Below are 24,153 nucleotides of genomic sequence, written 5' to 3'. Positions count from 1 at the left end.
CAGTGCAGAATATTCCTCCTTGGAGGTGAATTCCATCCTTTATAGGCCTTACTTTTTAGCCTCAGGAGGTCTGCTAGATCCCTGGAGATCCAGGGGGGCTGCTGTACCCTCTTGCTGCCTTTCCTCTGAGATGGAATAGAATTAGCTTGTGCATTGAGGATCACTCCCTTGAGGAACAACCACTCTTCCTGAACTCCCCTCCCCCTGGGGTCATGGTCTCTTAGGGCCTCAGTGACGAGCCTCCTGAGCTTGTCAAAGTCGGCTTTCCTGAAGTCAAGGACTTCAGTGTTGCTGACTGACTTGCCAGCTTTACAGAGAATGGTGAAGGTGATCAGCTCGTGGTCAATGTCACCCAGCTTCACCCAGCTTCCCATCAATCACTAGGTCGCTGATTAGGTCATGCCCAGTAGCCAGCACCAGGTCAAGCAGCACTTCACGTCTCATTGGCCCATAGACTTCTTGAGTTAGGTAGAAGTCATTTAGCACGCTAGGAAGCTTAGTGACCACTCGGATTTTGCTGAGTGATCTTCCCACGAGATGTATGTAAAATATTATTGGGTCATTTTTCCCAGCTGCAGACAGTCAGTTTGACTTGTTCATTTCGTTTTATTCTCTAGTGTACTATCTGATTTAATTTGAAATGTCCCAAGTGATGGCTCTCTCAACTTCTACCCCTGCTCAGTGGAGACTGCCTACTCTTTAATAGCTCTCACTGTTAGTAAATATTTCCTCATATCCAGATATATTTTAGCTTTTCTTAATTCTGTGCATTGTGTCAAACCTAAGAAAACCTAGATGCTAATTTCAAGTAACATGAAAACTAAAGCTTACTGGGTAATTGTTCCATTATACATGCAGACTTTCTATGCCTGCATACTGTGGGTGCATGCATCTACATGAGATGTTTACTGAGTTACCTTATTAGCTGCGCAGTAAAATGTCACCATCTATTTGTGCGGTGCTATTAGGACAGAACAAACTAATTAACCCTGTCATAAGCTAGTACTGCCAAACACAATTACTGTCCTATGGTGAGTTATTTACTTTGCCGCACCTCATATGTAGATGTTGATGGGGCTGGCTGGGGCATGAAGGTACTTTAGTACGAAGGCTGCCTACAGCTAGCCTTACACTGAAGCACACTTCTTCCCCAACCAGTCCCTCTGCAGTATGTTGAGCCAAATCAGAGCACCCTTGGCTGGCAGGCTGGCCTCCTGGACCCCCTGCCATCTGGGGCTGCACTGCCTTGGCTCAATATGCCGTGGTCCCAGGCACATGTGCAAACAGTGCGCCCAGGAGTAATAAACTCTGGCATGAACTGCACCAGAGTTTATTCAGTCATCTTAATAGCATATGTAGATGCACCTTGTATATCTGAATCAGTTAAAAAGGGGGGAAGAGAAAGTGACTTCCTTGATTATTCTGATACTGACACACTGTGTTACTTTACAGTGCTGCTCTGTTTGCTGGAGGTGGCAGAGGCTAAGCCACTGCAAACAGCTGACATTAGCTGTCATCTGTGCAAACCTTGCAGCATTTGTCAGTGCTTTGCAACAAGCAGTAAATCATTAATTCCTCTAGTATTTTGTGTAGCATTAATCATGACGTTTCCTGAAGAATCCCCTTGTAGTCTACAATCAGTGTCCACTCAACAGGAAAGTGGTACTGACAATTTTAATGTGGCAAAAGCACCCTAACTAAACTTAAACTGACACGATGTAGGTTAAAAGGACTAGTGTGTTTATTATTTTTAACATATATGTTGTTTGTTTCAAGTGGAACATTGGGCAACAGTTGATACTACAGGGCAAAATGCCAAGCAATTCATTGCAAACAGGGCATCGGTATTTCTTGCTTGCAAACTAAGGCCAGATTGCTACTGTGTGCTGGATGTGCTTCTCATAATTTGTAGCTGCAGCATTTCAGTTCTCACCACAGAAAATGGTGAATGCTGCTTCTTTGACTCACTATAGCACCTTTCTTCCCATAACCCACTTCTTTTCCCACCTTCTCATAGGAAGAAGCCTCATGAAGTTTGGAATTCACAAGAGCAGGAGAGTTTCTGTGTTTCATTGAAACAAGCACTATTTGCTACATCAAGACTTACCCCTTCGGTGTCCAAGATGACATCCAATCTAGAGTTAACATTGCTAGAAGAAACATTAACTTTCACAGTTTTAGGGGTAACAGGTTTAATGTCATTATCATTAATTAGAGTTGGATAATAGGAGCAACATTGGAGATAGCTGATTATTCAAGAAAACTCTATTCTGTACAAATCTAACATTCCCCTCCCTAGAGAGCTCCTTATAGGGATTTTGGGATGGGAAGGTCTTGCTTTCTGCCAAATATGTTGTTCCCCAAATCCTTCTTCTTCTTAGGTAGCTTTTTTTTCTTAGAAAACTCTGATACACACTTCAGGATTATTTTTCCTTCTTTGGGGTCTTCCATCCCATAGATGTTTACTGTTGAAAAGTATTACCTGGAATAATATACAGCAGTATGAATTGTAACTGCTTAGAACATGTCACAAGGGAGCATTTGTACTTCCCAGGAAAAGCAAAGTCAAGAGGGAATGAAAAACTTGGAATTACACTTGAAGTCATTTGTGTGTATGAGCCCTTAACCTGAATAAAGAGAATACCTTTAGCAGACTCTTGCTTTTCTTGCTTCATACAATGGCAGAAGTTGCAGCCGTTGAGTGGAGAGGGATTCAGACCTAGTGTTGGGGGAACCATAATATTTAGATAAGCTTCAGTATGGGAGTTCTGCAACTTTCAAATACATCTTTTATTATATAGAACAATTCTACCTTACAGGAGTGTGTTTTCTGCCATGAGGGAATCTGGTATCCTTGTCCAGAAGCATTTGAACCACATTCTGATTTTACATCTGTGCAAAGCTGAGTAATTCCACTGAAATCAATAGCACACCACTGGTATAGAATTAGTGGCTAAGGACAGAAGTTACACAATAAAATGGTTTAAGTAATAAGGAACCAGTTTAAACCTGTAACAGAAGTGCAGTGCATTCAAATTGCTTTCAAAATGGTTGAAACTGGTTTAAGATGGTGGCTTCCATGGTGGGCTTCCCTCCCACTGTGCCACTGGGCACAGCCTGCTGGGGGTCTTGAATTAGGTGGGGGGTAGGGAGTGTTCTTCCCCAGCACTCCCTCCTCATCCAGTCTGCCAGCCAAGGAGGAAGCATGGCTAGGGGATGTACCCAGCTCCTGGCTCTGGTAGGTGGGGTGGGGGAGAAATACCCTGCTGTGGACTTCTCCCTGCCCTTTTTCCTCTCACACCAGGGAGACCCCAGCTGGTGGTCTGGTGGTGGGAGTGGGGTTCCCCTCCCCCCACCAAGGGCTGAGGAGAAGACATGGCTAGGGGACTTGTCTGGCTCTCAGCTCCATGTGCGGGGAAAAGAGGGAGAAACACCTCAGTGGGGGCTTCCTCCCATCCCCTCTTCCTCCATTCCAAGGAGACCCTGGCTGGGGGATCAGTGCCGGGGGGGCAGGGTTTCCACCCATTCCTACTCCTCAACCAGTTGGAGGCTCAGGAGTGGCATGACGGAGGAATCACTGGGCTCCAGACTCTCTGCAGTGGCCAGCAGGATGGAAGGTGTGCTTTAGCATCCCCTGGCTACTGGTACGGGTCACTGCAGGGGTCTGGCTGCCTTTCTGGTTTGAAAAGTGAACGTCTGTTCACTCGCTTATCAGTTCAGTTTGAATAGTTTAGAGAAATCTGCAAAGATTGAATCAATTCAGCTTTGGGCTTTTGACTGTCTGTGCTTAGCCAGTGTGAGATCACAACCTGAGATGTGATCCTGCTTGAGATCCTGCTGTTTTGATTGGTGTAGCCCATCCACCAATCAGGAGGCAGCAAGGGAAATAAAGTCATGCCCTTTTCCTGAGGGGAGGGGGAGAGGAGCTCCCCCAGACCTGATTGAAGACTGCAAACTGTCAGGTCTGGAAGACATCAGGGGAAGAGCACTGGAGCATATAAAAGGAGCTGCATGCCCAGCATGAGGGAGATGCATCGGGGACAGAGAAGAGAAAAGAGTGGGGCTTGGAAGAGCTGAGGAGAGCTTCTCAGCAGGGCGAAGCAGTAGCCCAGGAAGAGCCCCTGAAGACTTCTATAAGCAGGGAGCAGTGGATGGCTCCAGCGGTTAGATTCTCGGTGCACAGTATGGTGTCCAGACCCTGGGAGTTGCGTGAGGCAGCTCGGATCTGCAACCTCTGGCATGTGGCCAGATTCACGGTGCACAGGCCAGTGCATAGAGCAGGATCTTTGGAGCCCCTTGAGTGGCTCAGGTCCACAACCCCCAGCACGAGGCTGGGAGCTCAGTGCAGGAGGTGCTGCATGGAGGGTGAGAGACCCTGGGAGCTACTTGAGGTGGTTTGGGACAGCAGCTCAGTGCAGACAACGCTGCCCAGAAGGTCCAGGTGCTGCACAAGGCTGTCCAGGCCTCCAACCCCTAGCACAAGGTAAAGCACTCACTACAAAAAGTGGTGCATGTAGCCCTAAGCCAGGCTAGCGGCAGCAGAGTTCGGTGGGAGGAAAGGCTGACGGGAAACAGAGCTTGACCTGGAGAATGGGAGGCAACCCTCCAGGACTGTGAAGTAGTAAGTTACCCTGGAGAGAGGGTCCCCACAGGGGAGGGACCCCCCAGGGTTGTGAAGGGGCACTACGTGGGGCACTCCTGGGTGATAGCGGGGGAGCTTAGGAGTCTTTGGGGTCTCCTTCTCCTTTTCTTTCCCCCCACCTCCTTTCCTGTAGTGGTACCTTAGGAGTGGGGCCCCTCTCCTGGAGGGCACCCAGGTAGTCTAAGGATTGCTGGTTATATTTGTAGACTGTGCCTTATAGTTTATGTGAATAAGTTAAAGCAATAGTTTGTATATTAATAAAGTTATAAGGTTGCTTGATCAATATCCTTTGTTCTGGATTGTTCTATTGTTCATCTGTATTTTTAAATAATAATTGGTTGTGTGTGTGTGTGTGTGTGTGTGTATGGTATACAGTTTATTGTTTTGTTAATTTGTATAGATAGATGTGTGTGTGTGTGTGTGTGTGTGTGTGTGTGTGTGCGCGTGTATGTCCTTACCCATTAATGGTTTTGTTGTAATAATAAATTTGTATATAGTTAAGTAATTGATTGACTGGGCCTGACTCTATAAACTGACTCTATAGGGGACAGAGGTAGCCACTGGGCTGTTGTGTCCCTCCATAGCACACTACCCTGCCAAAAATTCCCTCAATTGGAGAGGGGAGTACAAACCCATGTATACCCGGGCTACACTGACTTTCAGAGAAGCAGTACATCCAGAGTTGTCATTAACCTAGAATCTATGGAAGGCTTACATGCAAGGTTTTCTAGCCTTAGTGATATGGAAACTTGAAAGTGTTCAAATCAGCAGGTCCAGATGATCTCCACCCCAGGGTGCTGAGGGAATTGGCAGAGATCTTTGCAGGACCCATGGCATGGCTTAGGAGCACTCGTGGTGCTCTCGCGTGGTGCCAGAGGACCAGAAAAGGGCCAATGTGGTCCCCATTTTCAAAAAAGGGAGGAAGGAGAACCCAGGAAACTATAGGCCCATTAGTCTTACCTTGGTCCTGGGAAAGCTCTTTGAGAAAATTATCCAGGAGCACATCTGCGAGGGATCAGCAAGGGAGATTATGCTTAGGGACAACCAACATGGGTTTATTAGAGGCAGGTCCTGTCAGACCAACTTGGTTGCCTTCTATGACCAGGTCACAAAATCCTTAGATGTAAGTGTTGCAGTGGAAGTAGTCTTTTTCAACTTTAGGAAGGCCTTTGACACTGTCTCTCACCCCATTCTCATTAAAAAAATTAGGTGAGTGTGGCGTCGATGCCTACACAGTCAGATGGGTCGCAAATTGGCTAGAGGGCCGCACCCAGAGAGTGGTGGTGGACAGGTCATTTTTGACCTGGAGGGATGTGGGCACTGGGGTCCCCCAGGGCTCGGTCCTCTGGCCCACACTGTTCAACATCTTCATCAGCAACTTGGACAAGGGGGTGAAAAGCACCTGGTTCAAATTTACAGATGACATTAAGATGTGGGGAAAAGTAGGCACGATAGAAGGGAGGGACAAGCTACAACTAGATCTGGACAGGATACAGGGGTGGGTGGATGAGAATAGGATGGGATTCAATACTGACAAGTGCAAGGTACTGCACCTGGGGAGGAAGAACCAGAAGCATACCTATAGGCTGGGGAACTCCCTTCTCATCAGCCCAGAGACAGAAGAGTATCTTGGAGTCATTATTGATTCCAAGATGAACGTGGGCCTCCAATATGAGGACGTGCCCAGTAAGGCTAACTGCACCTTGTCATGCATCCATAGATGCATCATGAGTAGGTCCCAGGAGGTGATCCTCTGCCTCTATATGACACTGGTCAGGCTGCATTTGGAGTTCTGCATCCAGTTCTGGGCACCGCACTTCAGGAGGGATATGGACAGCATTGAGAAGGTCCAAAGGAGGGCCACTCGCATGGTCAGGGGGCAGCAGGGCAGGCCCTACGAGGAGAGGCTACGGAACCTGAACCTGTTCAGCCTCTACAGGAGAAGGCTGAGAATGGATTTGGTGTCCGTCTATAGACTTACCAAGGGGGACCAGTGGGGAACAGAAGAGTCCCTGTTCCCCTGAGCACCACCAGGAGTAAATAGGAAAAAATGCCACAAGCTGATTGAGAGTAGGTTCAGGCTAGACATCAGGAAGCACTACTTCACAGTCAGGGAGGTTACGATCTGGAACCAACTTCCAAGGGAAGTGGTGCTCGCTTCTCCCCTGGGGGACTTCAAAAGGAGGCTAGATAATCACCTTGCCGGCGTTGTTTGACCCCAGCATTCTTTCCTGCCCATGGCAGGGGGTTGGACTTGATGATCTGCTCAGGTCCCTTCCAACCCTACCAACTATGAAAGTTTGAAACTGTTTCCATGGTTTTCTTTACTTTCCTATAATTTTGCAGCAGTCAGTAAGAAATCCTGGCCTCCTCTATTAAGAATGACACACATTTTTAATGTTACCTTTACAAAATAAGAACAAATCAAGTGCAAGAATTATATAATAATTGAAAATTTAGGTTGCAACAGACCTCAGGTGGTCATCTAGTTCAATCCCTTGCTCAAAGCAGGACCATCCCCAACTATGTCATCCCAGCCAAAGCTTTGTCTGCCTGGGTCCTAAAAACCTCCAAGGATGGAGATTCCACAACCTGTCTGGGTAACCCATTCCAGTGCTTTACTACTCTCCTACTGAGAAACTCTTTCCTAATATCTAACCTAAACCTCCTTTGCTGCAGCTTCAGACTATTGCTCCTTGTTCTGTCAACTGCCACCACTAAGAACAGTATAGCTCAGGGGCAGGCAATTATTTTGGGTGGGGGCTGCTTAATAAGTTTTGGTGAGCTGTTGAGGACTGCATGGGTATCCCTGCCCCTTGACAGGTGCCTCACCCACTTGTCACTATTTTGGGACTGGAAGTCCCACCCCTAACTCCTGACTTTTGCCACCACAAGTCCTACTCCTTGCCCCTCCTGTAAATGCTCCTTTGCGGGAGGGGTTTGCCATCTTAAAACCCGAAAAAAAAATCATACACTAAAAGTTAAACACCTACTATAGCATATTTTAATTTTATTATGAAAAATATTTTTGTCATTTGTACTTGTGTACTGTATATAGAGATGACTGCATAATAACTAAAAATATATTCTTAGAGTTGTATGTTGTGCGGGGGGGTGTATGAGTTTTTATGGTGGGGTGGGAGGGTATGTGTGTGTATGGCAGGGTGTGGGGTCTCTGGGGGGAGGTTTGTGAGGGGATGTGGCTGTGTATGGGGGGGCATAGGGTATGTTGGGGGTTGTGTATATGTGGGGATTGTAGGGGCAGGGTGTGGATGTGTGGGGTGTGAGGGAAGTGTCAGGACCCTCGCACACGCCCCATGGCGCAGCAGTAGTCAGGGCACTCAGGGCGGAGGTGCCTGGTGGGGCACGGCTCTGGTCAGTGCTGCACATCACAACAAGCAGCGCAGGCTCCCCTGGACCATCTGTATTGCCAGGGCTCCCTGCCACTCATCTGCAGCCCCTGCACTCACCAGTTGTGGGAGGGAAACCCAGTGTGCTGGAGCTGGTTGCTTTCCCCACCCATCACAGAAGGTGCGTGGAGCTTCACTCCTCTGCCGCTTAGTCCCGGTGTGGAAGGGAGCTGGCTCCAGTGCCTGGGGCTTCTCTCCTGTGCCTGGTGAGTGCAGGGTCTGTGCATGCATGGCAGGGAGGGCCAGTGATATAGATGGCCTGGGGAGGCTGTGCTCCTTGCTGTGATGTGCAGTGCAGGCCAGAGCTGCGCCCAACTGGGTGCTTGTGTCCTGAGCACCTTGCCTGCTGAGCTGCTGCTACTACCACCTTCCAGGGCTGTGCACCATGAGAGGAGAGTGTGTGGGGGGGTTCCCCATGCCCCCCACCCTCCCTCACACCCACACACTGTCCAGCTGAGCTCCACAATGCTGCTGCTCCCCTGGGTATAGGCTCTGTGCTGCTGCCAGCCCCAGCCAGCCCCATGCTCTGTGCTCCCACCCAGCTGCAGTCCCACCCCTGCCACTTCCCTACCTGCTGCCCAGAGCCACCAGGAGACTGGGGAAGTGGTGCAGGTCCCCTAGGGCTGCAGCAGCTCCATCAGCAGTCTTGCCCAGAAGCTGTGTGCTGGACCTGCTGTGCCTTTCCACTCACAGGGTGGGAGCAAGATGCAATAGGGTATGTGCCTGTCTCCCACCCTCATGGGCTGAAGGGCTCAGCAGAGTAAAATTAATTGAGTGGCATTGCAGGCCAGATGGAAGTGCTTGGTGGGCCAGATCCAGCCCACTGGCTGAATTTTGCCTGCCCCGGTCTAGCTCCATCTTCTTTGTAACCACCTTCTATATAGTTCAAGGCTGCTATTAAATCCCTCCTCAGTCTTCTCTTCTCCAGACTAAATAGGCCCAGTTCTCTCAGCCTCTCCTCCTAAGACAAGTGCCCCAGCCCCCTAACCCAAAAGGAAGGGAAGAAAGAAAAAGGAAAGGCTCTACTGTGATAGTTTAATTAAATTATACAGGACAAGCACATGCAATGCAGGACCCAAGATAAAACAAAAAATCATGCAGAAAGTAACATTAGTTTTGTTTTCAGAATACATATAATGCACTAAACCCAGAAGTACATTCAAGGTGTGATGAAGTTCCTAAAATTTTAATGAGATACATCCTAAGCACCAGGCATCTTTGGAGAGTGATTTGTCTGCTACAAACCATGGTATGTTTAGTGCAGTAAGAATTTGTTTCCTTGAGAAAAAAATAGCAGACAGGTTGTGCAGAATGCCATTACTATTGAAGACAGAAATTATTTCTTTTGTAGTAAACAACTTTAAAAAAGTCTTTATGTATCTAATATTGTAATAGAATGTAATAGAAAAGCCAGATTAGTATTTGGCTAATAGTTTTAGGGGAGTATTTATATCAATTAGATGAGTTGGGGCTAGAAAGTTATATTTATGAAATGGGTTCTGCTGGTATCGTTGTACTTTCTAATCTATGCTTATGGATTATTATTAAAAGGCTGTATGTAACTCATAATTGCATCTCCAGTTTTGCAGTGCCATGTTTATCTCTGTGTGTGTGTGCATATTCTGCTTCACATGACTAGTAGTCTAAATAGAAAAGTCTTGCAGTGTTTTTAGAATGAATATAGGAGAGCATTTTCAGGTTGTATATATTACACTTGCAGGCACACTTGCCACAACAGATAAACAATCTCTCAGAAGTTTAGAAACAAATTATTACTAAATCAATGGTAAGGCTGATTGCAAAGATACCTGGGGATGGCAAAGTTGTCCTTTTCCCCCTGACTTTCTTCTATCTTTGGTACAAAGAAAATGGACTCTAAAAAGCTCATGCGAACGCAGAATATCATTGGCATTTTGGAATCCCATCTCTGTAGATTTACAGTTTTCACCATAAAGCATAATTTCAAACAATTTACTGAGTTAACTTACAGACAGTTGTGCGTGTCCCTGTTCTTTTCTCTAATGAAATCAGTGTGTGCTACTAAGGCAATGGCCTTTTGCGTCTGATCCTTCCACAAATAAAGCTGAGGAGACTGTCATGGTCTGTCTTTGCACTAGATTAACTTTGCCATGGGTTTATAAATACACTGGGCCAAAGCACACAAAACAAATTAAACTACTGCAAACCAGTTGAGGAAAATAAATACAGTTGTGTTTCAGTCTTTCTCTTATTGCCTCATAAATGAGCTGCCCTATTGGCTTGTCAGAGGTGAGAAATAAATACACTGAAAGACTTGACATGAATAGAAGTGTGAGGGGGAGGGAGCACTTAAGGATTGATGTCTGCTGCTGAAAAATTAATTTCCACTCCATTTACATGGGAAGGTGTTTCAACAAGGTGCTTAGCTTTAGTGTAGTGGGTTGGTTCATCATGCTTTATTATTTCATAAAGTATCTTTGCAATTGAATCTCAGAGTGCCTAAATTACTAAGAATAAATCTACACTGGCTATATGCCTCTTTCACAGGTGCTACTGAAAAATAAACTACACATGCTCCATACTCATGTAGCAGTGTGTGTGTGTGTGTGTGTGTGTGTGTGTATGTGTGTGTGTGCGCATGTGCATGTACATGTGTGTGCGCATGTGTGCATGCATGTGGGAGGTACTCTGATGCATGCTCACTACTCTGTTTCTGGCTATGGAGTGTGTGGAATTGCAGCAGGTGGCACAGAGGCAGTGTAGACATTACTGTAAGTCTCACCACCTTGGGATAAATAATATTGCTCTTGCATCTTTACACATGAATAAAATTAGGCAGAAAGAGGCTAATGGGGCTTGAGCCAAGTTTCTGTGGGTCACTTACAGAAACAGGAATAGTTGGAATCAATTTAGAAGTTTCTTACTTTGCTTTGAAAATGAAATCAAATATATCTACTTCCTGCAGTAAAACTGTTGGTCAGTGATTTGATCCCTTTTTGGACCACTGGGTGATCATACATAATTATTTCACATATCCACTGAAGTATTAAGTGGCTTGACACAAGTGTTTTGTGGGTCACCTACAGGCTAAGGAAAAGTTGGAATCCAGAAGTTTCTGACTTCACCACATAACCGATGCACTTCATTTTCAAAGAAAAGTGTAGCTGATTCGGCAACAGAGCCCATTGCATTCAGAAACTGATTATATATGTACCACTGTTCCACAATAGATGAAACAATTAGCATCAACCTATATGTATATCAAAAATGCCTCCAAACAAAAATCATAAAATGTCTCCTTTAGTTCACCAAATAGATGCCTGTGAGGTTTACGTCCAAGAGTTTTCGTTCCAATATATTACTTATTGCAATCGTTGCTCAGTTAATTATACATTGTGTGTATGTGTGTGTGTCTGTGACCATGGATTGATACTTTATAAAGGAACACAGCTTTGGCTGAGTGAAATGGGTGCTAAAGAATCAATACATGTCAGGAAGAGTGAGAGGTCCTTAACTGAAATGGGCTCTGTTTGGATTTTCCTTTGGGTCAAGTTACTTCAGGTTCATTTGGTTTCAGTGAACTATTGAGCTGCTGTAGTTGCCAACTTATGCCAGCTCTGAATATATTTCAGTGAGCTATCTTTCATCACTGCCCTATTCTGACTTTATCAGATATAATGGATTCTGCAGTCCAGATGTAACATGAACCTAGGGCCTAGCTATATGTTAGAGATTGCTGTTGTATCTGCCTTTTATTTTTCCCAAAGATTTAGTAGGATAATAAGATATGACCTATTACTTCTTAACTTGTGTATAGTAGTTTACACAGTTGCTGTGTTCAGTGCCTGTGGTTTGGGAAGAATGATTCCAGCATGTGTCATTCTTAAAAAGCTGCTGTGAGTTTCTGAAGGATGAAATATGCTGTATGCACATCGAGAAATTATCCTTACTATTGTTAATACAAGAGCCATCAAAATGTTTTTAGTATTTGGTAACTGTTTGGGGTTTGGGTAATGAATTTGTTTTTTTCTCTCTTCTGAGAGAATATAATGGTTGTTTTGTAAGGCTGAGAGTGCTGTGCTAAATACGATTTGTCCAACTTTTGATGCACAGAGAGGTTAAATTGCCAGTTTAGATTAAAGACTGAGCTACTGGCAGAGTTGAATAGGAATAGTGTAACAGTTATCAAGTGAATTGTGCCTTTGACTCCTCCACATCACCCTCTTTCAGGTCTCATGCAATTCTCCAGCTCCCAGACCAACTACCGTGTTGCAGTCCCTTGGCACCACACTTGCTGTGGCAGGTATAAGGTGGATCTAGGTCTTGCAGTTCTTTTTCCACTGAAACAATGGCAGTAGTACCCACCAGCAACCAAACAGCTTCTTTAAAGCAGAGCAGTATTTATACATATTTAAAGCTATGAACCTGCTTAAGGACAAACATCCAAGCACATTCCAAGTATCTGACCATCTTCCAAGTGGGAACCACACTTCCACAGTGCTGTGCAGAAACACTCTCTCTCTTTCAGAGCTCACATACTTTACCCTGGCAAGGTTTTGGCCATTCACTCCATTTTAAGAATTAAAACTGTTTAACTCTTTATAGTCCTTTGATTTGTCAACTCCCTGTTCTACCCAAACAAGGGTTGCTTCTTCATAGTAGATAGGTTCTTTGAAGCCTTCACTTTAACCCAGTATGTTTCAAATATGTGTTTGGTTGTTCTCCCATCTTTATTCTTTCATTTTGTTGCTTCCTTGATTGTTCTTTTTACAGCCCCCATAATGTAAGGTAGCTCAATAACAGTCACTCGGGAGATTCTTAAAACTCCGATGTACCTTATGTTCCTTTCTCTGAATCTTCCTCCTATAGTTGTATAAACTGATCATAACATTGTTATATATTACTATTCCTAACATGACTGCATGTCAGAACAACCTCTGGTCATAAACCCAAAGCTGTGTTATTTTACTGAGCTGTTTCTCTAGTATTCTTTTGCTCAATGACTAGTAAGCATGGTTCGTATTCAATAGTAAGCCATTTCTCTATGAATGAATCCTTATTTCAAGCAGACCTTTGCTCTTAGGATGAAAAGAGAAGAAAATGGTTAATGTTCACATTGGCCATGTTCCTGCTGGCTACTGAAGCAAACAAACAGTCTAGACTCAAGCAACTTGCTGGTCTAATTGCTTACAGTTGTATTCATTAGTGGGTGTTTCAGTAATCACTGGGAATTTACATGCAGTGAAATGGGCTAATTTGGTTATATAAACCATAAAGAGAATTCTTCACCCTGCCTACCTCATTACAGGTTTTAAGATTAAACTCAAATGTAAGGCATAGTGATTCATATAACCTCCATGCTCCCAGCAGCTAGGCAGTCCCACAGTGAAAACTGCACTTAATAATGAACACTAGTCTATATAGGCAAAATGTCTCAAACAGCATTCAGAATAAACTGGGCATAGAGATGGCAACGCAGGGAAGCAGGAAAAACATATGTAGCCTTTCGTCTCTTGGTCATCAATTGAAATCCATCCCAGAGTAATTATCAACAGAACAGTATCTATTGTTTAACAGGAAATGAGCATGATGGTCTCCATCCAGTTTTCCATGGACATATCACAGAAGCTCCTATTACAGTTGTACTAAGTGGTCCCACCACTGGTAGTCTCAGCAGAGAAGAAAAGAAATAGATGGGTCAGAAAGATTATGCTATCCTTTCATTCCTGGAATGGTGTTTCCTTCTGCTTAGGGTCAAGATGCAGAGTCGAAGTTTTTGGTAGTCTTGCCTGAAGAGTGCTATTTCTGTGATAACTTTAAAACTCCATTTTTGGGAAGGAACAAGGCAAAGGGAATATGTGAAAATGAAGTCCTCAAATAATATATAAACTAGGCTGCTTTTCCCTTTAATCTTGAGCGTAAGCCTCAGAGCCTGATTTATATTGGACTAATACATATGTTCCCAATCTGTGGTACCCCTGGGGATACTCAAGACATCTCTGAGGGGTATGTGGGAAAATTGTAATCATTATAATAATTGGCATTTAAGGGGTTAAAATATAAAACATGCGGGTATGGGTACTCTGGCAACTGGTAAATCTGAAAGGGGTATGCAATAAGAAAAAGTTTGGAGACCTCTGGACTAATAGATGGAGGGCCAAATTCAGACCTGAAGGAATTTCATCAAAGCTGACAAGAATAGCACCCATTTTTGCCAGGTCCATATAATTATAGAACTTTTCTAGATGATGATAGATAAACTCAGACAAGTATGAGAGCTGGGTTAGGAATTTTTAAACCAAAAATATTTTTTGATCAGAAGTTCTGCTTTGCTGATACTTAAGTTGTTCATGAAAACAACTAAGAAATCGCTTAACTTAAAATCCTTACGAGATAGGCAGGGAAGTTGTTGAACTGTTCCACTATAATAGTTTCAAAATGAAAAAATAAAAAGCGGTGATTGATATAAAATTACTTTTCTTATTTTGAAATAAGAGGAAGCTTAGATTAAGAAAATATTTTACCCAAAGAACCATCAAAATGATCTAAACAAAATAGTTCAGTTGACCTGAACTGATTGATTTTTTCTTTTTCCTGTGTTGGTTCATGATCATTTTTCAGACAGTAACATTTCTGGAGTATTGAATTTTTTTTACTGAAAAGGAAAAAAAACGGTTTCTTCCCTGTTCTTCTAATTTCTCAGATTCCTGATGTTTCAGTATCTTGATGGAGGTGGACATACATTTGGGAAGGAAAACAGTTTCAAGAATCTGACAAGTGAACCAGACACCTATTACCCAGTTCACAAATAACATGAAATGGTTTAGGCTTACTCCCACAGTGAAATACACAGGTAAGACTATTTTAATCTGTTAAATATAATACATTTTGATTTGTTATTTCAGCTGCCTTATCTACAGCTGAAGAAGTGTTTTTGAAACCGAAAAGACCTGCCATTTCTAGATTTGGGGCACATGAAACATTCACAGAAATGTAGGAGTATTTTCCTGTTTTTCCTTTTTCTTTTCCCCATGTGATGACACTTAGCCTAAGAGTGATTAATGGACTCATCGGTAGTCGCAACATGAATCAAAGCTGAGGAGAGAGAAGAATCCCTGATTCCCATTCATACTTCTCTACATGTAAGATCACACTATTTCTCCCTAAGCTGGGAAGGGAGACCTGACTAGAGTGGTGTAAGGAACTTCTCCCTTTATTTCATTTTGATGTTTAAACAAACAAATGAACAACCTTCCTCCCCCTTGAAATAGCCTTGATAAAAGGGGAGAAAGCTACAGATATTGTTGTTGGGTTTAATTAAACGTTTTATTTGGTTTCATGGGGGGGAGGGGAGGGTTGTGTTACATTCTTAAATTTCTAAATAACACACTTCAAAACAACAACAAACCAAAACAATCATTGTTTTGTTTTTGGAAATGTTTAGCTTTTTTCTTTTCTTTTTTATTTGGAGAAGGGGTGCTAAAATTACTCAGTGATTTGGTATATTAAAAATAGCTCCAGTTTCCCCAAACTGACTTTATGTGAATATATTAGTCACCAAGAACATCCTTGAGCTTTTGTTCAAACTCCTTTTCTTTTTTTTTTAAATCATGAGTCCACTGCTTTTAAACTTTTCAGTCAGAAGGGTGTCCTTTAACCATAAATCACCTTCACAAAAATAATAGTTTCATAGTTGGTAGGGTCGGAAGGGACCTGAGATCAAGATCTTTTATCCAGATCATTAAGTCTGACCACCTGCCATGGCAGGAAAGAGTACTGGGGTCAAACGACCCCAGCAAGGTGTTTATCTAGCCTCCTCTTAAAGAACCCCAGGGTAGGAGCCAGCACCACTTCCAGTTTGTAACAGGCCACTAGATGCCCTCTCACCCTTCTCTTATGGAGGCTGAATAGGTTCAGGTCCCTTAACCTCTCCTCTTAGGGCCTGCCCTGCTGACTACTGATCATGCAGGTGGTATGCAGGTGGCCCTCCTCTTGACCTTCTCCATGTTGTCCACATCCCTCCTGAAGTGCAGTGCCCAGAAATGGATGCAGTACTCCAACTGTGGCCTGACCAGTAGAGGGGGAGGATCACCTCCTTGGACCTGCTCGAGATGCATCTGTGGATGCGTGACAAGGTGCGGTTGGCCTTCCTGACCGCGCCCCCACACTGTCGGCCCATGTTCATTTTGGCATCAGTAATGATTCCAAGATCTTTTACTGCCTCTGCACTGACAAGAAGGGAGATCCCCAGCCTGTAGGTATGCTGCTGGTTCTTCCTCCCCAGATGTAGTACCTTGCACTTGTCAGTGTTGAAACCCATCCTGTTCTCATCCGCCCACCCCTGTAACCTGTCTCAGTCTGATTGCAGCCTATTCCTCCCTTCTAGCGTGCCTGCTTCTCCCCACATCTTAGTGTCGTCTGTGAATTTGAACAGGGTGCTTTTTACACCCCCATCCAAGTCGCTGATGAAGATGTTGAACAGTGCGGGCCTGAGGACTGAGCCCTGGGGGACCCCACTGCCCACATCTCTCCAGGTTGAAAATGACTCGTCAACCACCACTCTCTGGGTACGGTCCTCTAGCCAACTAGTGACCCTAAAACATTCATTGACCTGAGGACCTGTAGCAGGTTTGGATTCAGAGAGTGGCTATGATGCTCCCTAGTTGCTGTGAAACTCCTGCTTCACTCTGGCTCTTTGGGTATCCTCCCTTTCTTTCAGGCTGCTGTGCCTTGATGTAAATAATTAACTTGGAAACAGAAGACTGCCCTGCCCTGGGGTCCCAAAGCAAGGCCTTATCTACTGACAGTCTGTACTCTAATGGCCAATTTCATGGCCTCCTACCACCCCTACAGCCACATCTATGCTTCTTAGATATTATTAGTTTATCATTCTGATGGGCCCTCGGCCCCAGTCCAATACTTTGCTTCTTCAGGCTGCTATGTCCTTTCTGGGCCTTTCTTTATCCCCCATTCTTCTTGCCAGGCCCTGCTGCCTCAGCCACAAAGTTATAGCTGGCCTCCAAGCTCCAGTCTGCATCTCACCCCTCCAGAGCTCTGGTCTCACCCACCCCTGGCAGCCACCTGTCAATACCCTGAGCTTGGCCCTGGGCAGGGCTCAAAGCAGTCACATGCCCCTTGCGCACCACTGAGATGTCCAGCCTCCTGATATTCCTAACCCAGTCCTTCAGTTTAAACCATAATGACAAATGTAAGCTCCCTGGGCTATAACACAAACTCTAAGCACCCTCACTGCATACTAAATACCCTTCTTATCCTGGGGCATAGCTCTTGGCTAGCTTTCAGTTCTTTACTGTCTGTCCTTGTTGTAGCAGTCTCAGTTTCTTGCTCCACTATACCCATTTCAGTGCAGAGCTCCTTTCTTGACAGCCTGTAAGGCCAGATTATCTCCCTAAGCTTATATGCTTTCTGAGCCCTGATCCTTCCAGTCGTGTGTCTTCCCCAGCCAGCTGCAAATGTTTCCCATGGGGCTTGCAGGCTGACCTAACACCTGCAGTGGTGCCCTTGTTGCCTAAGCCAGGCTCTGTTTTATTGTACCATTGCAGAACTGCTCGCTCTGCAATAGGCTTTTGTAGCTGACTAATCCATGGCAACCTGTCCTTCTGCAGCTTCTAACAAGCAGCTTCCTTCACCTCAGGTCTCCCTGTGGCTGTTTCACCTGTAAAGTAACAGGGAGTCCCTTGCTCTGTATTACTGGACCCATTTATACATTTTGCTGATACGTAGTAGTTGGCTCTCTGTACCATCTTGTAGGCAACCTGAGCTCAGTTTTTATCTTTAAAGATTATAGGGCCAGTTGGCTGTTGACTGACCCCATATCCTACTGTTAAACATACGTCTCACTGAATCAACAAAGGCCTGAATGTGATGTTTGAGTTAGAGGACAATTCTCTAGTAGTTTAAAGTAACTAAATTTAGGCTACTTAAAAGGGAAAAGAGGATTTACAAAATCTGGTTTAGTCAAAATAGAAATATATTTTTTCTGTATTATTATTTTAATATTGATGAAAAGTGTGTGCGTATGTGAGAGAGAGAGAGATGTAGGTTAATGTGGGTCTAATTTCTTTTATCTGGAGGCTTAGGTACCTGTCTCAAGCTTTACAGCTTGATGTTTTAGTAGGACTTTTTGTGTACAACCATATGGAAGGCTTGGGCTCAGTTCCTCATCTCTTTCCTTAGGATCAGTTATGTTCAAATTTAGTGGTACCTGGATGCAGCCGTGTATCACTTGGCTAAGAGGTAATTAGCACCTGTGTCATTTAGAGAACTTGCTGAAAATGAAAATGATTCTGACTGCAATTGGATCAGAGACTGTCCTAGAGATTGAAAGTGCTGTTAATTAAATGGCTGAACTAAAACACATGACTCCCTCCTCCCCTCTTTTTTTTTTTTTAACTGAGCAGTACAATATATTCCAACAACATTTTTCCTCAAGGCCAGATGGCCACTTTGAAAGAGTGTCCCAGTTGTATCAGAAGCCTCGACAGGCTACATTTTTGGTCAGCAGAGCCAGAAGGCACTGTTCACCTAACTACTGTCAAATATATACTGTCTCTGCCAGAGCCTACCATTTCACTTTCTGTCTCTAACTCCAGAAGGGAGTCTCCTAACTGAACCTGTTTAAAAATGGCTTGTGATGTGAACTTCTTGCATCTTAACTCCTTTTATGTGCCATGATTTCCCATTGCAAGCTTTCAGATCCAAAACATGAAATGCCTTGATACCTGGTATTCCACAGCTTGGCAGACTGAAATAAATATGCACATCCCCAGTAATACAGGACTGTTTTTAAATTTTTGTTGACACCAGACTGGGTTATTGAAGTATAATGTGGTTTCCCCAAGTTACTGTCACTTTGAAGATGTTTCAGAATTATTTTAGTTCTGGCCATATATTTTTATAGAAGGGTACCAAAAAAGTAATATAGTATACGTATAAGCCCCCTTGAAAACAAGTGGAAAAACAGACCTAAACCTTTGGATAACTGAAAAAAGCTAATCCTCATTTGTAGAGAAATATGTAATAGCAACAGAAAGAGTCTAACTAGAGACTTTGGTAAGGAGTTAATAATAATTATTTCTAGAACTACCATGTGCTAAAATAAATGTAACCTCCTAACCTTTATTGTGAAATCTGGGCATCAGGTGCACATTTTACCACGTCATCTCTTTTTGGATTTACTTTGGCTTGTTGACAAAATAAAATGCTAATGACAGTAACACTGATGAGGACAAAAGTGCCAGGCAATAACTACAGAGTAGGCTCCTGCTAGAATTATCATTGTTAATGATCTGTCAGTATTTTCATTATAAACTCTCCCATCCTGCCCTCTACAAGGCTTATAATTTGGCCATGAAAATTCCCTTGAGTTGGAAGTTGAAGTACAATATTTTAACACACGAGAATTTTTTAATCATCCTTTGTTTTGCTATCTTAGCTTTTCAAGACCTTTAAATTTAGTTGCCCCAGAAAAGTTTTGAGAAGCTTTTGCTAAGAAGCAGTTGTGCCTAGTTGCAATATTTTTCACACACTCTAATTGAATGGGTGCAAAGTAACTGATTTTGCTTTCAGCAGATCTCTTTCTCCATTCCTCACCTACATCACTGTTTTATGCCCAAAAGTGTGGGGCATAACATTGTGATTAGGTTTTGCTTTTTTAAGCAATTGTGAATTGAGGGTACATACAAAGGACAGACATCTATTAAATAAAGGTATCTGTACTCTAGTGGTGTTGGTTCAAATGTATGTGCAGAGTTTAAAGAATATTTTGTAAAGTGTTTTGTCATCCTTGGAAAATGTCTGGGGTTTGGGTTTGTTTCCATGTTGTGATTTCCATCGCACCTGCAGCAGTGGGTGATTAAGCTACAAGCAGGTGATTTTGATTTTAGGAATAGACAGCAGGAGGTGGTAAAATCTTAAAAACAAAGAAAAATTCTCATTTGTTTCACTTTTCCTAGGGTAAGGAATGAGTGGGGAGGAGGCCAGGAAAGATATAGGGCAGTATTTGAATACCACAGCCTTCAGCTATATGTTCTAGCTCCTCTGCACTGGACCAAACAGTCAATGACTTCAGTTGCTTGGCAGGATCAGTGAAAAACAGAATGTCTATGAAAAATAAAATCTTTTAATAATACTATTGTAAGAATCCAACATCAAATAAAATTCAAGGTATCATCAACATCTAAATATGCAGGACACAGTGTAAGACCTATGGAGGGGAAGTTACATACACACACACTCTAATACCCTAAGTTTGGCTATTTCCATACAGATTTCTGTTATGCAAGGGATAAATATATAGAACAAACCTGAAAACTTTTCCTACAGCGAATAGCATTCAATAGTTTAAATGATTTCATTATTTCAGTGGCGCTATCCAAGAAGTACTTCTTCTCCTTATCTTAGAGGATAGGAGAATCTAACATCCTAATGAAGTTAAGAAGAGAAATGTGGAAGCAATGAACTTCAGAATCGGAAATTGAATATTCCACTTCTTGTTTTTAAAGTTTCAGCTTTGTTAAACACTGTTTCCAGCACTGATAAACCAAGAAGTATGTTTTTAATGACTTTGAGAAGTTATGTGCAACTTAGGATATTAGAGTGTGTGTGTATGTAACTTCCCCTCCATAGGTCTTACACTGTGTCTTGCATATTTAGATGTTGATGATACCTTGAATTTTATTTGATGTCGGATTCTTACAATAGTTTTTGAATGGTTTCAATAACTTACTCTTTCAGTCACACTCTTGTGGCCTTGATCTAAGGTCTACTGCAATTAAAGTCTTTTCCTAACTGTTTTTACTAGACTTTGTATTAGTGAAAGGAGGTTCAGCCTTCAGGGGGCTAAAACCCCAGCTGCAGATAGGCAGCAGTTAATAGACTGCCTGGCTGGAAGGAGGGAACACGCTTCAATTGATGATTAGTAAATGAAGGTAGAGCCACAAAGAGGGTTAAAAGCTCCAGGAGCAGAGTGCAAAGGGAGAGAGGGAAGGCTGTGGTACTGATGGAGAAGTACAAAGTCTGGGTTGTCCATTCAGGGTTCAAGGAAAGACATTGGGTTCTGGTTTATCTTTTCCTACCCATTTGCACATTGCTCATTTTATTGTTTTATTGTTATTTGTTTTGTTCCTGTGGGACAGGTTTTCCCCATGAAAAATAAACTTCCTGGAAACTGAGTATGCAGAGTTGGCTGGACTTGAGAGGGAAGCTAAGTGAGTGATCTCATTGCTTACAATCAATTTCTTCTTGGTCATAGAACTGTGTACTATACATCTTGATAAGAACAATGCATTGCTACCTGACCTCTTTGTAGTCACTAATGTGCTGTACACAGATCTAATTCATTGGTACTATGTAGCTCCAAACAGGGTCTGGGTGAAGTATAGTACCTACAGTATTGGGACCTTTACAAACATTTGTAGTCTCAGACCCTTAGTCTGATGCATTTTCTTGGGTCATTGTCACTTTGGTTTTCAAGGTCTAAATGTGGCAATGTCCAGGACTTCCTGTACATTCAATTGCTGACACCTATTCTGTTAAAGCTCCCTACCTAGGCTCTGGGCATCAGCTGTTTCTGGTTTTAGCTCTTTCCAGGATACATTCTAGGCAAGCAAGAAGTACAGATCTAGCAAAAGAATTCTTTAACCCCAGTGACTTTATTCTTCAAGCATTTAATATTTATAGATGTTCATTGCAAATGCATGAGTGCTCAGAAATACTGTACTGTAATCTCTAAGGGTGCTTATACACATTACAGGGGTTTAGTCCTCAGGGTTTTATTCTATGCCTCTGAAATTGAAACAATGGATTTTTAATGAAAGCCCACCATTTAAATGTTTCTGTCACATTATGACAAGCAGCCAAATCCTTTTTTTCTTTCTGTCAAAGCTGGAGCCTGCCCATGGGCAGGGGGTGAGTTGCTGGCGGGCTGAGCAGCCCCTAAACTGCAGGTGGCCCTGGCCCTTACCTCTGCGGTGGTGGCACCCCCTGGGGCTGCCCAGGTGGCCTACTAGCGGGTGGTGTGCTGCCCCAGCTTGAAGACAGCACTTGCCCAATACAAGTCTTTCCAAACCTCAAGCTGAGGCTGCACCCAGACCTCTAGCTGCCTGCCTGGGTGGCTCCAGGGTGTGCTGGCACTGCTGAGAGAAGGACCAGGACATCCTACAGCTCAGGATCACGTAGCCTGCTGGCAGCTTAGCCCCCAGCTGTGGGAGAAGCAAGCAAATGCCACCAAAAATAAAAAAAAAATAAAATAAAAAGGATTGGACCTCTAACCTCGGGCCTTCTTCCTGCAGCTGGCAGGTGACCTGGGGTCACCAGGAAATGGGCTGGCTTGCCCCTGGGGCAGTGTGTGAAGATGGCAGGAGGGTGGCTGTGTTTGCTGGCAGGTGGACAAGGTAGTAGGGACAGTGCATGGGGCCCAAGAAGTCTGGGTGGGCTGCTGGCTGTCTGGGTGCTGCCCCAGCTTGGATGTGCCCAATCCAATGCTTACCTGAGCCTGCTCAGGTTTACAGCACCCTGTGCACTCTCCCTGCTACCTTCTCCAGCTGCCAGCAAACCCAGCTGCCCTGCTGCCACCTTCATGCACCATCCCAGCGGCAATCCAGCCTGCTTCCACAAGGTCCCAGCCACAGAAGCAGCAAGGGGCCCAATCCTTTTATTCTGAAGAGGCTGCCTGCCTCTCCCATGGCCAGAGGGTGAGCTGACAGCTCTATCATTACAATTTGCAACATTGCAGTCAGGATGTAGTTTAGTTTGCAATGATGCAAACTCATTTAAAACTCTCATTTAAAACCCCCAAAACTCTTGCACCTATACAGTATAGTGCCATTAAGCCTCACAAAGTGACATTTGTGTACATGGTAATGGTGTCACACGTGACATGTGTACATGGTAATGGTGACACACGTACAAGTGCCCTAAATCCCAGGTTTTGTCACATTCAAGATAGATTCATAGATGTTAGGGTCGGAAGGGACCTCAATAGATCATCGAGTCCGACCCCCTGCATAAGCAGGAAAGAGTGCTGGGTCTAGATGACCCCAGCTAGATGCCTATCTAACCTCCTCTTGAAGACCCCCAGGGTAGGGGAGAGCACCACCTCCCTTGGGAGCCCGTTCCAGACCCTGGCCACTCGAACTGTGAAGAAGTTCTTCCTAATGTCCAATCTAAATCTACTCTCTGCTAGCTTGTGGCCATCGTTTCTTGTGACCCCCGGGGGCGCCTTGGTGAATAAATACTCACCAATTCCCTTCTGTGCCCCCGTGATGAACTTATAGGCAGCCATAAAGTCGCCTCTCAACCTTCTCTTGCGGAGGCTGAAAAGGTCCAGTTTCTCTAGTCTCTCCTCGTAGGGCTTGGTCTGCAGGCCCTTAACCATACGAGTGGCCTTTCTCTGGACCCTCTCCATGTTATCCGCATCCCTCTTGAAGTGAGGCGCCCAGAATTGCACGCAGTACTCCAACTGCGGTCTGACCAGCGCCCGATAGAGGGGAAGTATCACCTCCTTGGACCTATTCGTCATGCATCTGCTGATGCATGATAAAGTGTCATTGGCTTTTTTGATGGCTTCGTCACACTGCCGACTCATGTTCATCTTGGAGTCCACTAGGACTCCAAGATCCCTTTCCACTTCCGTGCTACCCAGCAGGTCATTCCCTAGGCTGTAGGTGTGCTGGACATTCTTCCTCCCTAGGTGCAGCACTTTGCATTTCTCCTTGTTGAACTGCATTCTGTTGTTTTCTGCCCACTTGTACAACTTGTCCAGGTCTGCTTGCAGCTGTTCCCTGCCCTCCGGCGTGTCCACATCTCCCCATAGCTTTGTGTCATCTGCAAACATGGACAGAATACATTTCACTCCCTCGTCCAAGTCACTGATGAAGACATTAAAAAGTATCGGTCCAAGGACCGAGCCCTGCGGGACCCCACTGCCCACACCCTTCCAGGTAGAAACCGACCCATCCACCACGACTGTCTGGGTGCGACCCTCCAGCCAATTCGCCACCCACCGGACTGTGTAGTCATCCAAGTCACAGCCTCTTAACTTGTTCACCAGTATGGGGTGGGATACCGTATCGAAGGCCTTCCTGAAGTCTAAGTATATGA

At 44.2% G+C, this 24,153-nt stretch overlaps 1 protein-coding gene across 1 annotated transcript in view; it reads left to right on the top strand.

The window, feature by feature from the left end:
* The window catches only part of LRRC4C (leucine rich repeat containing 4C), a 539,855-nt gene that overhangs the window by 227,726 nt on the left and 287,976 nt on the right, over nt 1-24,153 (top strand). The window contains exon 2 of the mRNA XM_019477201.2: nt 14,735-14,884. The gene's annotated coding sequence lies outside the window, so the exon portion shown is untranslated. The remainder of the gene's footprint in view (nt 1-14,734; nt 14,885-24,153) is intronic.

This window comes from Alligator mississippiensis, chromosome 2 (assembly GCF_030867095.1).
Source record: "Alligator mississippiensis isolate rAllMis1 chromosome 2, rAllMis1, whole genome shotgun sequence".
In the NCBI taxonomy this organism is placed as follows: domain Eukaryota; kingdom Metazoa; phylum Chordata; order Crocodylia; family Alligatoridae; genus Alligator; species Alligator mississippiensis.
Note: the sequence above shows the minus strand (reverse complement) of the source record. Positions and strands in the feature narration are given on the sequence as shown.